At 41.5% G+C, this 14663-nt stretch overlaps 1 long non-coding RNA gene across 1 annotated transcript; it reads left to right on the top strand.

Moving 5' to 3' along the window:
• The first annotated feature begins 6213 nt into the window (after window positions 1–6213).
• On the top strand, window positions 6214–12518 carry LOC107976841 (uncharacterized). The gene is made up of 3 exons (XR_001721120.2): window positions 6214–6288; window positions 7535–7651; window positions 10632–12518. It is a non-coding gene; the product is annotated as an uncharacterized LOC107976841 (long non-coding RNA).
• The last annotated feature ends 2145 nt before the right edge of the window (window positions 12519–14663 follow it).

Here is a 14663-nt window from a genome sequence, read left to right as displayed (position 1 = left end):
AATGTCTGGAGTAAGTAATGACATTTGTGTCCTGGTTTAGAGATCATGAAGTTGACTTGTCTTTGGGTATAGAACTAACAAGTGGTCAAGGTAAGATTTCTGTAAACCTGGGAATAGGTATCCTAAATCCTATTCTCTGTCTGAAGGGAGCTGGTGTCTAAGCAATTTCTCAATGTATGCTCAAGAGTTTAGGGGCTAGCAGAGAAGATGACCTGGCTCATTAATGACATTCCCACTTATACCTGGAGGTGAAATATTTTGTTTCCCAGTGAATTATTTTTTGGGAGATGTTGTCACACGTAACTGTTGTAGATGGAACCTGCCTAGCCTACCTCTTTGTGATCCAGCTGCCCTGGATATCCGTCCCCAGACCCTGGTTTCTGAGTGCAGCCATCTGGAAAGGGGTGCCGGGCTGGGCCCCTGCTGCCCCTCATCTGCCTTTCTTATCACCTGGAGTCTGCTCAGTGAGGTCTACTGTGAGGGCTTAAAACTAATCTCCCATAGTTTATGATCTCAAATCCATTTGCAGTGAGGAAGACCCTGGCTGACCAGCAGCTTAAACAAATGTCCCCTTCTGTGGCATTCCTATGGCGAGACTCAAGTTCCACATGCATGATGTAAGTGAGAGCAGGGCAGGCCTTTCTCCCACACGTGGCTCAGAAATCATTTACAAAGCAAACAAAAAAGACAGCCCAGGGCAGGAGACTTTTCCTCTTGCTCTGGGCCAGGCCTGCACTCCCAGGCCACTCCTAGAGGGCTCGTCTGATCTGAATGTGCAATTGAAAACAGGTGTCCACCCAGTGCCTATAAAATATATACTGGCAATGGGGGAGATCCTTGGACATTCTTTCAACTGGTAGAAATATGGAGACAATTCCCAAATCTGACTCTGCCTAGATCCTTCCAGACCTCCAGCCCCATCTCTCTTAGAAAAAAGAAAAAATTCAAACAAATACTTGCAGGGAAACTGGGAGCATATGGTTCTACCACTACGAAGAAAGAAATGTGAAAAAGATTAGCGGGACTCTGTCAAAACATCAGAATAGGCCTTGTGCGGCTGGAAAAGTGGCTCTTGTATCCTGCCTTACCCCCTTCTCCCCACCTGAGCGACCCGAGTGACCTTGGGCTGTACAAGCAAAGTGGTGACTGTGACTTGGATGCCAGATTTATCCAATTTCTGTTTAGTAAACAAATCGAATGTACTGCTGCTCATGTTTGGGATAAATACCTGATTAGATGCTCTTAAAATATGATGACTACGGCCCATAAAGGAAAGGAATTTCAGCTGGGCAACGTCCGGCTGGGGTGAAAGGATTGGGTTTCTTCTTTATTTGTTGTCAGCAAGTGCTCCTGATCTTTCCTACCTTGCCATCTCATTAAGCATATGCTTGAACGTGGGGATACTGACAACGCAGCTGTATTTCATTTGTAGATAATTGATGCAATAAATGTAATAACCAAACGAGATATGTTGACTCATGAGCTAATTTGGGTGTAGATGTTACAGCACTTGTGCAGCTGGAAATGTTTCCATCACACAATCTGTTTCAGATAAATGTTCCTCGTTCCTGTCTTCACTAAGACAGGAAAAAAAAAAACCCACCAAATCATACTGTATATCTAAAAGTACATGTTCATAAGTCATAGCCGGTCTAAGCACTGCTTAAAAGAATACCAGTATAAGCAATTTACTATGCAAACAGGTGACATTAACCCTTGACCCTCTTGAGGTGCCCAGTACAGGTGTTCAACCTGGTTTCTTTAAGCACTTTGGTCTAGAAACCTGAGGAAACTTAGTTGGAAGGGTGTGGATCCATTGCTTTTCTTCTGCCTTTTTTATTCTTACTGCAGTCAGAATTTCTTTCCATGACCCATGTGTTTCCAGAGGCTCCTCACCTTTTATCTCCTCTGATATTAGGTTGGTGCAAAAGTAACCACAGTTTTCAAAAACCACGATTACTTTTGCTGCAACCTAATATTTTAGCTCAAGCAATCTGAATAATTGTATGTGGGAGACAAAGTCCTGTGATTTTAAAACAAGAGCTCTTGGAATGGACAGCCTTAACAGAAAAGAGTTTGTAATACATGAGAGACCCACACTTTGAAGAAGCTCTTATAAGCATCTATTGATAACCTAGGCTAGAGTTGACAAATTATGGCCCTCAGACCACATCTAGCCCCCTGCCGGTTTTTGTACAGTGCTTGATCTAAAAATAGTTCGTACATTTTTAAATGGCTGCAAAAAATCAAAAGAATAATATTTTGGGATACAGAAAACTTATGTGAAATTCAAGTTTCAGTGTTCATAAAATTTTATTAGAACACAGTCACGGCCAGGCACGGTGGCTCACGTTTATAATCCCAGCACTTTGGGAGGCTGAGGCGGGCAGATTGCTTGAATCTAGGAGTTTGAAACCAGCCTGGGCAACATGGTGAAACTCCATCTCTACAAAAATACAAAAGTTAGCTGGGCATAGTGGTGCATGACTGTAGTCTCAGGTGCTTGGGAAGTTGAGACCAGAGGAGGATTGCATGAGCCAAGAGGTTGAGACTGCAGTGAGCTGTGATCACTCCACTGCACTACAGCCTGGGTGACAGAGTGAGACCCTGTCTCAAAAAAAAAAAAAAAAAAAAAAAAAAAGAAGAAGAACACAGCCACACTCATTCACACTCAGCAATATTTGCCATCTAGCCCTTTACCAAGAAGTTTGCCAGCCTCTGGCCTAGACTAAAATATTACTGATTTCTGCAAGTGAAGGAAAGCTAGGTTTCATTGCAGTGTATTTTGAAATGAAGTTTTCTTACCTCAATTAAGTACATAAAAAAAGTAGCTTAACCTTGTCTGCAGAGGCCCTTGTTAAAGAACCAGATAGGACACATTTATTATTAGCATATCATTAGTTAGTAGCGGCCTCACCTTTTCTCCTTATGTTGACATATGGTAGCACTGTTTATATTCAAACACTGTTTCTAATCTCTTTGAAAAGTTTGTCTTCCTAATTGGGTAATCTATTATTTTATAATTTTATAATTTTATTTTTGTACTCAAACTGTTCAACAAATTGTTTTCTCAATAGATAGTCTTAAATGTCAGGTTGATTGAGGAATAATTTTGATACATTATAGAGGTTTATAGTTCTAAGAGTTTTGACAAGTGTCCAGTCATGTAACCACTACCACAGTCAAGATCTAAAATAGCTCTATCACCTCCCCAAATTCCCTTGTACCTCTTTGGAATCAGTCATCTTTCCCCCTTCCACAGCCCCTGACTATGATGGATCAGTTTTCTGTTCCCATAGTTTTGCGTTTTCCAGAACGTCACATACATGGGATCATATGTGAAGTAATGAATATTTTAAAGGTATGTTTCAGTTCCCTCAACTGCAATTTAGAAACCAATGAACCCTTAATTGGTGAGTTTCAACTATACTTGCAATAAACATTGTACAATTAAGATTAAGTCTATTTTTCTTGGTTACCTGGAAGGGGAATTAAAAATTTGTTGTACATATGCTAAATTTGTGGGACCAGATTTTGAAGTTAATATGAAGTGTTTTTTATAAAAAAAAAAAAAGAAAATGTTATCAATCATGCTGAATCTTTCTGGATGAATTTGTTTTTTGGTTATATAATCTTAGGCTTTTGATTTAATAGCCCCCAAATAATTTCTAAAATAGATTTCTCTATGAGTGAAAAGGGAGAATAAATTTTGTTTATATAGTCACAATCTGTCAATCTAAGCCTTTCTCCTCTTAAATTTTATATATTGTATCTTAAAAGGTGAAAAATATGCAAAAGCATAAAATAACCACTGTGTTATTACTTGTTTCATCAAATATAGGATTATTGTCTCAGAATGGGGATTGGAAAAGTATTGTTCACTATGTGAATAAACAAAAGGTTTATGAAAAGGTGACAGAATACATACGTGCTGGTACTAAAACAAGAAAACCTAAAATGTGTATTTCCCGTGCATCTGTATTGCAGTGATTTTCTAGAACATTAAATTTGTTCTCTAGAAGTAGTTGTTAATACGCTAATTTTCTTTCTAGACACTCCTACAACAGAGATCTTCTTATATGCTGGCAATGCTGTGTTAGTGAGTACAACTGAAATTTAAAAAGTAATTTATATTCAAGATCATCAGCCCTAATCTAGTTCCCCCTTTACCCCCTTCTCCCCTCTCTCCTTGCGTATTTAGTGTCTACTATGGGTAGCACACTCTTTCCTCTTGGTGGCCCTTTTCTTAGTGTCTAGGATAGGGAAATTCCTAAGGAACCCTTCAGTGGAAGTCAAGCATGAGCTTAAGTAACACAGTGGATATTTAAATACACCAAAAGTCTTGCTAGATCTTAAGTTAGGTTATCTCCAACATTTTTATGCTTTTGCATTTTTTTCCAGCTCCCAAAAGAGTGTAAAAAAATAGAATCAATGTGTCTTCAGCATCTTTGTTAGTTGTAGGTTTCAATCCAAGAGCACCAGAATTTTGCTGTCTCTCTTTACACAAGTGGGCTTTGGATTAAAACTCAAGGTAGCAAGTTCAGAAATTGGTCTGAAGTTTTTCATTTTATTTCAAACTGAACTCATGTTACCCCTGTGGAAAATTGTACTGACAGGCCTATACATATAATTTATGATACTTCCTATCAAGATGTTTAGCTGAATTAGAAACATTTGTGAACAAGTCCTTCTGCAGCCAGTTAAAAGGCATTTTTCTGCTGGGGAAGGGTGGAGGGTGTGGAGTGCAGAGGCACAAAGGAGAACTCGAATACCTTTTATTTCAATGACTGTTTGATCAAGTAATTGACCGTAAACTGTTTACAACAGTGACCCTTATTGCAACCATGGCGGAGGTGTTTATGGATAGACATTAAGCTCTTTCTTAAGTTGCTCACAAAGTGTGCTGTTTACAGAGTAAACTTCCCCAAACATCTTATTTTTCTCTGAAACATTACATAAAGTAGATAACAAGATTGGCTAGACAGCACCAAGAAGGGTGATTATGTTTTTGGGAGAACCTGACTTTTTCAACAATAATTCCATTTTCACATTTCAGATCATGGAAAAAGGAAACCTCCAAGTAGGATCCATCAGAGGCATTTAAAAAAATCAAGGAGAAACCCAGCATTTTACGAAGAGGCTATTGTATCGACTTGTTAAATTGCTTAAAGAGAAAAGTGATGTTGACCACATTGGTTTTTATGCAGGATTGAGCAAACTTACCAATGAAGAGAAATACAACACTAGCATTGTGTGAGAGAAAATGTATTTGAAACTACATTTCCAGGGGATTAAGATGTGACACCACCACTTTCAGTTAGATTTGCACTGTTGGTGGGAAAGTACATTAGTCCAACCATTGTGGAAGGCAGCGTGGCGATTCCTCAAAGATCTAGAGGCAGAAATACCATTTGACCCAGCAATCCCATTACTGGGTATGTACCCAAAGGAATAGAAATCATTCTCTTATAAAGATACATGCATGTGTGTGTTCATTGCAGCACTATTCACAATACCAAAGACATGAAATCAACCCAAATGCCCATCATGATAGACTGGATGAGGAAAATGTGGTACATATACACAGTGGAATACTATGCAGCCGTAAAAAAGAACGAGATCATGTTCTTTGCAGGGATGGAGCTGGAAGCCATTATCCTCAGCAACTACTAACTAAAGTAATGCAAGAACAGAAAACCAAACACCACATGTTTTCACTTACAAGTGGGAGCTGAATGATGAGAACACATGGACACATAGGGGAGGGGAACAATACACACTGGGGCCTGTCAGGGGGCAGGGGAAGGAAGAACATCGGGAAGAATAGCTAATGGATGCTGGGCTTAATACCTAGGTGATGGGTTGATCTGTGCAGCAAATCACCACATGTAAGTAACCTGCACATCGTGCATGTATAACCTGGAACTTGAAGTTAATGAAAAAAAAAATAGATTTTTGCGAAAGAAACACCAATAGATTTAAAAAAATGTTTATATATTGTTTGTAAAATAAAAGAAAAATTACGCTTATTTTTAAAAGAATGCATTTTTGGAAGGTGTGATTGTGGCCTAATGAACAAATTTCTGGAAGAAATTGGTACGAATAACACTGCCCTGTTCACATAAATGTGGCTCCCCAGGTGCAATGTTTGCTGACCTCACACAGTGTGCATAATAATGCCAATTGGTCAGGTATTTCATGAAGTCCCATATATGTCTGCACTCTGCTGGATACACATGAGAGGTATAAGATTCCTTCCCTCTGGTGAGGTGCAAAGGCGTGAACAAGGTGAAAAGATAGCTGTCTAATGCAGGCATCGTCATAAACATAATAGAAAGCTTTTGTACCACTCTGGTTGTGAGGGGAAGAGAACACACAGAAGGTGGCAGAAGAAAATGAATGAAATGGGTAACTAAGAGGTTTTGGGAATGAAGAGTTGGCAGGACTGGTTTCTGGTCTGGAAGAAAACCCAGGTGACCATGTGTTTCAAGCTTGAGTGAGCAGGAGTGATAGGAGAGGTGCTTTTACCCTCCACGTGCTTTTTTTTTTTGGTCTGGAAGGCAGACGTGATGCCCAGGAGAAGGGTTAGCCATCTTACCATCAAGAGGACAAAAGCCACACAGCGTGGAGCGGGAGGAAGGAAGGAGCTTGGGCTCTGGGTAATGTCCTCAAGCACCTGCACCAGCCCTGGAGTTCCTGTTGGGCAAGGAAACCAACCACTCTGGGGTTAAGCCACGGGTCATTGGGCTTCTGCTCCAAGTGGCCAAGTCCTAATTGACAGGGCCTTAAGGAGAGGATCCAGGAAAGCAGAAAGGAGAGAGGAGGGTCATTCATAGGAGGCACAGGGAGACTCAGGCACAGAAGTGGAATGCATGTATCATACCCAGGGAATAAGGAGTAGAAGAGCCTGAGGAGTCATTTATTCTGGCTGAAAGTGTCTGGTGAAAAGCAGGAAGGACGAGGCAGGCATCAAACTGATTTACTATTAAAGAGCTGTCCTTTAAAAATTCTAGTAAGACCAAACAAATGTGTTTAGTGCTAATTGGGTTGATCAGATTTTCACTGATGATAGTTTTATCATGGGAAAAATGATTTAATGATCAATTATTATAACTTGTCAAATAAGCTTTCATAATGAAGATTCCACTGTCTTATTTGGTAACTGGCTGATGGATTTATGGGGGTTGGGATAGCAGATGTTGTGTCATCAGCATATGATATACATTGTGTCTACACAATAGAAAGCAAAGTAGAAACTTTGCTTTCTACTGGTGATGGTTCTGATTGATTGCATTTTTCTCTCTACAGAGTTAAGCTTTATCATTCGGTTAGAATTATTCAAGCAGAGGTTCGATAAATCCTCCAAGGAGCTTCAAGTAGTGTCCTTCATCTTTCCAGGGGTTCTTAGACTTTAACAGGCATGAAATTCACTGGGGGAACTTGTTCAAGACCCTCAGAGGTTCTGTACAGCAGATATGGGCTGGTTGTCAGGAATCTTCATTTTTAACAAGCACCCCTGGTGATTCTGTTGCAGATGGTTTTCCGGGTGTCATGTGAGAAGCATTGATCTACGATCTGTTCCCCTTCCTGCTTCCTCTTCTCCCTTTTGCCCATGTTCTGGTGCTATCCAGAAGGAAAAGACTTTCTGAAGGTGAGGGTCTCATTTTATCTCCCGTGACTTTTTGCTTGTAACTGGGAGGTTTTACTAAAGGGCATGCCGTTTTCAGACTCTTTTCATACCTAAAAAAAAAAAAAAAAGGTTTGTCTTTTGAATTCCAAAGGAATATTTGTTCATTAACTAGAAAACTTGTAAAAACTCAGTAAGGGATAAATAATAAAATATAAATCATCATAATCCCTCTATCTAGACAGAGCCACCATTAATGTTCTGGTGTATCTCCTTTTCTTCTTCTCCCACTTTACATAAAAACTGGAATCAAATATATTTAAAGGCCTATGCTGTTTTTCATATCCGTCATGTCTAATCATCTCAGTTCTAACATTGCGGTGAAGGTATTCTGCTCTATTCACAAGTCTCCTGTTCAGTATCACCTCATGAATCTCTTTAGAATATTTATGCAAATATGTTGTTTTATGAAGAAAAGATACATTTAGCAAATGAACAAGGTCTTGCAGGTTTAAAATGAGCAGGATAATGTTCATTTTAGGAAAGACTCAGAGTAAAGACATTCATTTTTATTATTTTTGGTGAATTTAAGTTATAAACAACTCTCCCTATGCCATTTGCATTAAAAGCCTTATTAGACTACCACATCTCTGTGCATTGTCACAGTGGTCATGGTGTAGTGAGGGCTTACATGTTCATTCAGCTCCTTGAATCAGCCAGGAATCTTTGGTTGCAAGCAACAGAAACTGACCTTGGCTAACATAACATGGAAATTTACTGGTCAGATATGGGTAGCTCAAAGAACGGAAAGAAAGGCGGAAGAACTGGGCATTAGGGAAGATAGAATAGCTCAGAAGATCTAGGTGGCACGTGCTAAAGGGTGTTCTGTTTTGGGCATTGGTCCCAGAATTAATCTGCACCAACTGTTTTCTGTTACTGGCTCCTCCTCTAAAAGAACACCAGTTCATTCATTCATTCATCACATATTTATTTATTTTTAATAATGTCAGCTTTTATTTTAGATTCAGAGTGTACTTGTGCAAGTTTGTTACATGGGTATATGGCATGATGCTGAGTTTTGAGGTATAAAGGATCGTAGTACCCAATAGGTACTTTTCCAGCCCTTATCCCCATCTCCGCTCTACCCACTCTGGTAGTCTCCAGTGTTCATCGTTCCTATCTTTATGTCCATGTGTACCCAGTATTTAGCTCCCACTTACATGTGAGGATAAGTGGTATTTGTTTTTCTGTTCCTGTGCTGTTTGCTTAGGATAATGGCCTCCAGCTGCATCCATGTTGTTACAAAGGATATGACTTAATTCTTTTGTAGGGCTGCATAGTATTCCATAGTGTATATATACTACATTTTCTCTATCCAATCTGCTGTTGATGGGCATCTAGGTTGATTCCATGGCTTTACTATTGAATCATGTATTTATTGAGTGCAAAGCACCGTTTTAGGTTCTCGGTTTAAAACACTGAACAAAACAGATAAAAATTATTGCCATGATGGAGCTTACATTCTAGTTAGAAGAGACTGGCAATATAAATTAACAAACAAAAATGAATAAAATATATAATATGTTACTTGGCAATTCATGTTATGGAGACTAAATGGAGAGGTTGATGCATTTTTTTGTTTGTTTGTTTGTTTTACTTTTTCTATGGGTGATGCAATTTTAAATTGAGTGACCGGTAAAGGCCTGACTTAAAAGTGAGGTTTGAGCCAAGACCCAGAAGACATCTGTGTAGATGTTAGGGATGAGCTTTCCTGGCAGAGGAGACAGTGATGACTTGCTTTTTAAAAGGCTCACTGTGGGCCAGGCGCGGTGGCTCACGCCTGTAATCCCAGCACTTTGGGAGGCCGAGGCAGGCAGATCACGAGGTCAGGAGATTGAGACCATCCTGGATAACACAGTGAAAGCCCATCTGTACTAAAATACAAAAAAAAAAATTAGCTGGGCATGGTGGCAGGTGCCTGTAATCCCAGCTACTTGGGAGGCTGAGGCAGGAGAATGGCGTGAACCCAGGAGGCAGAGCTTGTAGTGAGCTGAGATCATGCCACTGCACTGCAGCCTGGGCGACAAAGGGAGACTCTGCCTCAAAAAAAAAAAAAAAAAAAAAAGGCTCACCCTGGCTGCTCTGCTGAGAATACACTGAACGGAGGCTGAAGCCAAATCAAGATCGCCTATGAGAAAGCTCCTGTAATCACCCAGGTAGGAGACGATCTGGGCTTGGGCAAGAGTGACCTTGGTGGAGGTGATGAGAGGGATTGGCTCTGGATCTTTTTCGAAGGAATGGTCATTAGGATTTAATGGCAGCTAGGATACGAAGCATGACAGAAAGAGATGAATCAATGATGACTCCCAGGTTTCTTCACCTGAGCAGCTATTAAGATGGAAAAGGCTACAGGAAAGAGCAGTTTTTGGGGGATTCAGAAGCTTGGTTTCGATGTGTTAAATTGCAAGTAGGCAATCAGGGTTCAAGGGAGAGGTCTGTGCTGGAGATATTAATTTGGAAATTAGACTGTAAACCTTTAAGGCAAGGATTGTGCCTTATTTGTCTCTGTGTCCCTTACCAAACATAGAGCATGGTATAGGTTAGGTATTTAATATATGCTTTTTTCTTAAAAAAAAAAAAAAAAAAGAGAGGGTCTTCCTATGTTGCCCAGGCTGTACTTGAACTCCTGGGCTTAAGTGATCCTCCTGTTTCAGACTCCTGAATAGCTGGGACTACAGGTGCATTGCCACCACACCTGGGCAATATGTGCTTTTAAAATAAATCAATGCATGAATCATTTGAGACACCTGACACCTTTTATTTCCTTTTTGTTGTTGGGTAGCATATTTATCAGAACTTTTATTCTCAAAATAGAAACCTAGATAAAACCATCTTAAGAAATGAAATGTATTGGGTCTCATGATTAAAATGTGAGAATGACTTTAGGCATGACTGTATGCAGGTGTCAAGCAATATATTCATATCTGTCTCTCACTTTTGACAGTGCTTCATTCGTTAAGGGCACCGTTCTCACAAAGGATCTTTCCCCTGCAAGATGTCCACCAGCAGATCCAGATTTACATTGTACCAGCTTAGCAAACCCGGTAGAAAGGAAACATCTTTTCCCAGTAGTTCCTGAAGAAGTTCTCAGACATGGGCCACATGTGTAGCCCTGAATCAATCACTGTGGCCAGGATGATGGAGTCTTCTCTTCGTTGAGTCCTGGTCAAATGTTCTCCTTGAGTACTAGGACCATGAAGTAGGCTCTGCCCAAATTGCATCAACTAAGATGTGATCCTGCAGGAAAAATAAAGGTGATAATGGCATAAGACAAAGGAATGGATACTGAGCAGGCAGAAGCAACAGATGGCCACTACAATTATGAAGTATATCATAGGAGCACATGGGAGAAGCAGTCAAATTCCCTGATCCCTCATGGTGTCTTTTTACACAGAAATTGCCACATCTGGTTGTGTTTGGTTTATCCATGGTTTGGAATGAGTCAGGAAATCACAAGCAGTTGTGCTTGAACTTTGTAAACTACAGAACCACTAGGATAGTGCTGAAAATCTGTTTCCCTTCTCTCTCTGCACCTCAGACCTGTGAGAGCAGCTCTAGGCATTGCTTTGCCCCTCTGAAGGCTCACAAGCCTGAGGCAGCCTGGAGCCCTGCCCAGAAGACACCCTGTTAAACATAGAGATGAAGTTATCACTGGCTTGGCAAATTCTTCTCTGGCTGTTTTATGATAATACCATCAGCCAAGGAGATGAAGCAAGGCATGGCGCTTCAGAACAATGAAGCCCCTTGGTGGAACAGCATAGACCTTGGAAAAAAGAAGTTTGAGACCCGTTGGGGGAAGTCACTGTGATTTTGAAGGTGTTTCACTCAGGAAAGGAGCCTGTGATTTGTGAAGCAAGACTAATCTGCTTGTGGGAAGCTGCAGCATGAAATGAGACAAGGTGTGATAACCTGTCAAGTTCCAAAGAGAGATGATTTAGGAGGAGATAGCGGCTTGAAAACGTGAGGATGGGTGTTACTAACTTAATCCATATGATGCCTTCAAAACAAAAAGTATATTAGGGGTGAAAGGCATGGAACAGACATTATTCATTGTCTCCAGGTGATATTTCTCTTGTGAGTTTACAAGCAAGTGTTGGCATGCTGTGTGCAGACATTTGTACAATAGATTACAGCACCCAGATCGCCTCAGATGAAAAGTAGGGGAGACACCTTTGACTTTTTCCCTTCCCTGGTCTAATTTATCTATCTCATTTATTCCAGACAAGGGCTCCTTTACTTTGTGAAAATTAGAGACATCTGTAGTTATACAACCTGAGTTGAGGACAATCAAAGCTCACGCTGCCAGGTGTGAACAGATTGCTTGTAGGGTCAGGAAGGTGCCTCTTTTCCTTCTCCTCCTCCTCCTTTCATGGGCACCATCCACAATCAGGAGATGTTTTCCAGGAGTGAGTGGGGAGGGAGGGAAGAGGAATCCGTATTCTGGTGGGAGCAGCAGATGCTGAATCGACCAGGATGACTCATACAAATGGAAATGTGCTTCCAATTCCGCAAGACAAGTCCACAGACCCTCCTGCTAATCTTGGGGCTCAGGGTGATACCACAAAGGGGAGTACAGCTCCCTGAATGGCTCCATATTTGGGTAATGTTCCAACTGCAACAACTCACTTCCACTAGAATATTCACCTCCATCCCCCAGACTGGGAAAAGACCTTCCAAATTTCGGGGGCAGATCCTCAGAAGGGTCTAGCTCTCCTAGGAAGATGTGAGATTTCTAATTAGAAATGAGGATGAGGTTCTATGATGATGCTCATACAATTTTCATTTTGAGTTTGAAATTTTACTTATTAATTAAATTTAAAAATTGACACACAAGTCAGTCATTGGAGATTTTTAAAGTATATTTTTGGGACAAATTGGGTATGTGAACCTACTCCTTTTAAAAAATATACTTTCTTTTTTTAGAGTAGTTTTAGGTTCACAGCAAAACTGAAAGGAAGGTAGAGAGATTTCCCATATACCTCCTACCCCACATGTGCATATCCTCTCCCGTTATCTTTGAGAATGTTGAATATTGGCCCCCACTCTCTTCTGGCTTGTAGAGTTTCTGCCGAGAGATCAGATGTTAGTCTGATGAGTTTCCCTTTGTGGGTAACCCGACCTTTCTCTCTGGCTGCCCTTAACATTTTTTCCTTCATTTCAACTTTGGTGAATCTCACAATTATGTGTCTTGGAGTTGCTTTTCTCGAGGAGTATCTTTGTGGCGTTCTCTGTATTTCCTGAATGTGAATGTTGGCCTGCCTTGCTAGGATGGGGAAGTTCTCCTGGATAATATCCTGAAGAGTGTTTTCCAACTTGGTTCCATTCTCCCTGTCACTTTCAGGTACACCAATCAGATGTAGATTTGGTCTTTTCCCATAGTCCCATATTTCTTGGAAGCTTTGTTTATTTCTTTTTACTCTTTTTTCTCTAAACTTCTCTTCTTGCTTCATTTCATTCATCTGATCTTCAATCACTGATACCATTTCTTCCACTTGATCGAATCGGCTACTGAAGCTTGTGCATTTGTCATGTAGTTCTTGTGCCATGGTTTGCAGCTCAATCAGGTCATTAAGGACTTCTCTACATTGGTTATTCTAGTTAGCCATTCGCCTAATCTTTTTCCTAGGTTTTTAACTTCTTTGTGTTGTGTTCGAACTTCCTCCCTTAGCTCAGGGAAGTTTGATCATCTGAAGCTTCTTTTTTCAATGCGTCAAAGTCATTCTCCATCCAGCTTTGTTCCGTTGCTGGCGAGCAGCTGCGCTCCTTTGGAGGGGGAGAGGTGCTCTGATTTTTAGAATTTTAAGCTTTTCTGCTCTGTTTTTTCCCCATCTTTGTGGTTTTATCTACCTTTGGTCTTTGATGATGGTGACTGACAGATGGGGTTTTGGTGTGGATGTCCTTTCTGTTTGTTAGTTTTCCTTCTAATAGTCAGGACCCTCAGCTGCAGGTCTGTTGGAGTTTGCTGAAGGTCCACTCCTGGATATCAGCAGCGTAGGCTGCCAAACAGCAAATATTTCTGAACAGCAAATGTTGCTGCCTGATTGTTCCTCTGGAAGCTTCGTCTCAGAGGGGTACCCAGCTGTGTGAGGTGTCGGTCTGCTCCTACTTGGGGGTGCCTCCTAGTTAGGCTACTCGGAGGTCAGGGACCCACTTGAGGAGGCAGTCTGTCCATTCTCAGATCTCAAACTCTGTGCTGTGAGAACCACTACTCTCTTCAAAGCTGTCAGACAGGGACATTTAAATCTGCAGAGGTTTCTGCTGCCTTTTGTTTGGCTATGCCCTGCCCCCAGAGGTGGAGTCTATGGAGGCAGGCAGGCCTCCTTGAGCTGCGCTGGGCTCCACCCAGTTCGAGCTTCCCGGCCGCTTTGTTTACCTACTCAAGCCCTGGCAGTGGAGGGCGCCCCTCCCCCAGCCTTGCTGCCGCCTTGCAGTTTGATCTCAGACTGCTGTGCTAGCAGTGAGTGAGGGTCCGTGGGTGTGGGACCCTCCAAGACAGGCACGGGATATAATGTCCTGGTGTGCCCTTTGCTAAGACCATTGGAAAAGCATAGTATCAGGGTGGGAGTGACCCAATTTTCCAGGTGCCGTCTGTCACCCCTTCCCTCGGCTAGGAAAGGGAATTCCCTGACCCCTTGCACTTCCTGGGTGAGGCAGTGCTTCACCCTGCTTTGGCTTACATTTGATGGCCTGCACCCACTGTCCTGCCCCCACTGTCCAACGAGCCCCAGTGAGATGAACCCGGTACCTCAGTTGGAAATGCAGAAATCACCCATCTTGTGTGTCACTCAGGCCGGGAGCTGTAGCCTGGAGCTGTTCCTTTTAGGCCATCTTGGAGCCGCCTTTCCCCTCTCCCGTTATCAACATCCTCTCCAGAGTGGTAAATTTGTTACAATCGATGAACGTATATTGACATGTCATTATCATCTAAAGTCCATGCTTTACATAGGGTTCACTCTTGTTGCTGTACCTTCTATGA

The sequence above is a fragment of the Pan troglodytes genome, chromosome 11, assembly GCF_028858775.2.
Source record: "Pan troglodytes isolate AG18354 chromosome 11, NHGRI_mPanTro3-v2.0_pri, whole genome shotgun sequence".
In the NCBI taxonomy this organism is placed as follows: Eukaryota; Metazoa; Chordata; class Mammalia; order Primates; family Hominidae; genus Pan; species Pan troglodytes.
Note: the sequence above shows the minus strand (reverse complement) of the source record. Positions and strands in the feature narration are given on the sequence as shown.